General features: G+C 32.3%; 1 long non-coding RNA gene across 1 annotated transcript; it reads right to left on the bottom strand.

The window, feature by feature from the left end:
• Positions 1 to 909: 909 nt before the first annotated feature.
• On the bottom strand, positions 910 to 1,812 carry LOC131160500 (uncharacterized). Its single transcript, XR_009138072.1, has 3 exons — positions 1,671 to 1,812; positions 1,272 to 1,379; positions 910 to 1,197 (listed from the first exon to the last, which is right to left on the bottom strand). It is a non-coding gene; the product is annotated as an uncharacterized LOC131160500 (long non-coding RNA).
• Positions 1,813 to 3,228: the final 1,416 nt, after the last annotated feature.

The following is a 3,228-nucleotide window of genomic DNA, read 5'->3' as shown; positions in this document are numbered from 1 at the left end:
GTCAATATGCTATCAAATTTAAAATCTTGAGATATTTTTCTAAAGAAATGAACAAGGCTACAAAATCATTCCTTGTCTTAATATCCATACAATAGCAATTTTTTTACCTTTGCAATTCACCAGACCATGCAGCATATTTAAATATATTGTTCACGTTACAATTGATTCCTGACCTTCTTGACATCTCCATTTGCTTTCTTATTTCCTCTATCTAAAGGATGTCTTAATCCTTCTACTTCATTATAATCAAAGTTTGTCTCTTATCAAGAAGTGTTCAAGGCATCAAAAAAATTTAGGGAAGTCGTGCTATTAATTAGATGAAGGGATCCATAATTGGAGCCTTTCTATGAAAGCTTACCATGAAATTACAACAAAATTTGCCACTTCCCACCATCATAACCTTTGCTGCAAAAGAATCACCTTACAGCACCATCACACAACCCCAACACTCACTCAACCCACAGCAGGGTTAAGGATAATAATATTTTGTTCCTCTATTCATTGACCCCAATTTCAGGCCCACAACCCAGAGTACAAGACAGATCCAGTCATGAAAAGTGAAAATGCCCACATATTGTGTAGCCTATGCCGAAACCTTTACAATGTTTCTTGTTTACTGCAAAATTCAAACTGGGAAAACCAGAATATTACTTTAAACACCCATATTCAGGTTGCCTACTAAACCAAAAAAAATTTAAGAACGAAAACTGAAATAAAATAAACGATCCATGTTCAGGTCTAATCCGAGGATTACATCATTCAGATGTCGTCCCTTGATGCGATGATAATAAAGTTCACTCTAAACAACTACACAGACCACCACCCTCACCCCCCAGAATATTACTTTAAAGACCCATGTTCAGGTTGCCTAACAAACCAAAAAAACAAATCTAGTCCGAGGATGAAAATTAGCCAAGACAATCAAGAATATGGCCGAGAAATTGATTCTGATCACAATAAATTGAAAATTTATAGCTACATTTTGATCCTGCCAGAATCAGTTCCAGATTCCTAATCCTGCTAGCATTCATTCTAGATTTGCTACAATATTTTAGAAATTTTCTGCTAGAATTTGGATGGATTTCAGAGAAATTATTTTAGAAAAAAAAGTCTGACCTCAAGGTGGAAGCATGCTTGGAGCTGGAGACATTTCAGAAGGTCGGATGGACTTTGGACTTTGATGTGCACTTGCACTCCCTTGCAGATCAAGTGGCAAATAATAAATGCTTCGCATATTGAATTCTAGAAAAGAAATAAAAAGAAAAAGAAACCTTGCAGAAATCTGTGAATCGTGCTTCAATATCAACAACACCATCAGTTGCATGATTCGAAGGTTGTAGGTCTTCCATATTCAGAACAGCCGAACGGGATGCAAGAAGCTATCAGTGTGCTCAAAAGCTGTCAGCTTTAGTCGATAACAACAAGATCGAAACGAAAACTAAACCCGATCGGGAAAAAAGTACAAAATAATTTCAGATTAGAAGGAACCTGAACAAAAAAGAGTTCTTTTCTAATTTTCTAAAACAGAAAAAACAAGAGCTGAACAAGGTCAGCCGCGGAAAAATGACAGAGAAACAATGAGTTGTGCAAAAAAATTACAAACCAAGGCAATCACAAACCAGAAGAAGAAGAAGAAGAAGAAGAAGAAGAAGAAGAAGAGGAACAAGAACCTGGGAGCGGTGGCGGCAACAGAAGTGGAGCTACCTCAGGCGAGCGGCGGTGGCAACGGCGGCAGCAGGAGCTCACACAAGCAACAGCAGCGGCGGGGATGGCCGGGGAGGACGCGCACATGCAGAAAGAAGAAAGGAGGGAGGAGGGAAAGGAGGGGTCATTGAGGCGGGAGATTGGAAAAAAAATGGTACGCGGATGCAAGGGTTTACTCATCTAGAACATTAGTGACGGTTTTAACGTGAATAATTACTTTAAAATCGTTACTAATAGTTAAATAAATAGTTTTTATATTTTTTAAATAAAAATATTAAAATGATAAATTCCTAAATCGTCACTAATACCCTATTATTAGTGATGAGTTTTTCAAATCATCGCTATTATTGTTAGCTAAATTATTTTTATATTTTTTAAATAAAAATATTAATAGTGACGAATCTCTAATGTTTTATTATTAGTAACGAATTTTTCAAATCGTCACTAATATTGCTAAAAAAATTACTTTTATATTTTTTAAATAAAAATACTAATAGTGACGAATCCCTGAACTGTCACTAATACCCCATTATTAGTGAAAAATTTTACAAATCATCACTAATATTGTTAACTAAATTATTTTTATATTTTTTTAAATAAAAACGCTAATAGTGACGCATCCTTAAACTATCACTAATACTTTATTATTAGTGATGAATGTTCTAAATCATCACTAATACTATTAATTAAATTATTTTTATATTTTTTAAATAAAAATATTAATAATGACGAATCTCTACACCGTCACTAATACCCTATTATTAGTAACGAATTTTTCAAATCATTACTAATATTGCTAACTAAATTATTTTTATATTTTTTAAATAAAAACATTAATAGTGACGAATCCCTAAATCGTCACTAATATCCTATTAGTAGTGACGAATTTTCCAAATCATCACTAATATTGTTAACTAAATTATTTTTATATTTTTTAAATTAAAAATTAATGGTGACAAATCTCTAAACTATCACTAATATCCTATTATTAGTGATGAATTTTCCAAACCATCACTAATGCTGTTAACAAAATTATTTTTATATTTTTTAAATAAAAACATTAATAGTGACGAATCCATAAACCGTCACTAATGTCCTATTATTAGTGACGAATTTTTCAAATCGTCACTAATATTGTTAACAAAATTTTTTTTATATTTTTTAAATAAAAATACTAATAGTGACGAATCCCTAAATCATCATTAATACCTTATTATTAGTGAAAAATTTTCCAAACCGTCACTAATAATAGACTAGTAGTGACGGTTATTTAATCGTCACTAATAAGTGACTTTTAGTGACGGATTCAATTCGTCACTAATACCCCAAGAATCGTCGCTAATATTTTTTTTTTTTTAGATAATTTCTGCACGAAAAATGGTTTTCCTTAATAGTTTGAGTGGAAAAATAGGTTTTTAGTGACGAAATTATTAGTGACGATTGTCAAAATCGTCACTAATATTTAGACTATTAGTGATGGTTTTTAAAAGTCGTCACTAATACCCACTTTTAGGGACAAAATTG

The sequence above is a fragment of the Malania oleifera genome, chromosome 7 (genome assembly GCF_029873635.1).
Source record: "Malania oleifera isolate guangnan ecotype guangnan chromosome 7, ASM2987363v1, whole genome shotgun sequence".
In the NCBI taxonomy this organism is placed as follows: Eukaryota; Viridiplantae; Streptophyta; class Magnoliopsida; order Santalales; family Ximeniaceae; genus Malania; species Malania oleifera.
This window is presented reverse-complemented; position numbering and strand designations above follow the sequence as displayed.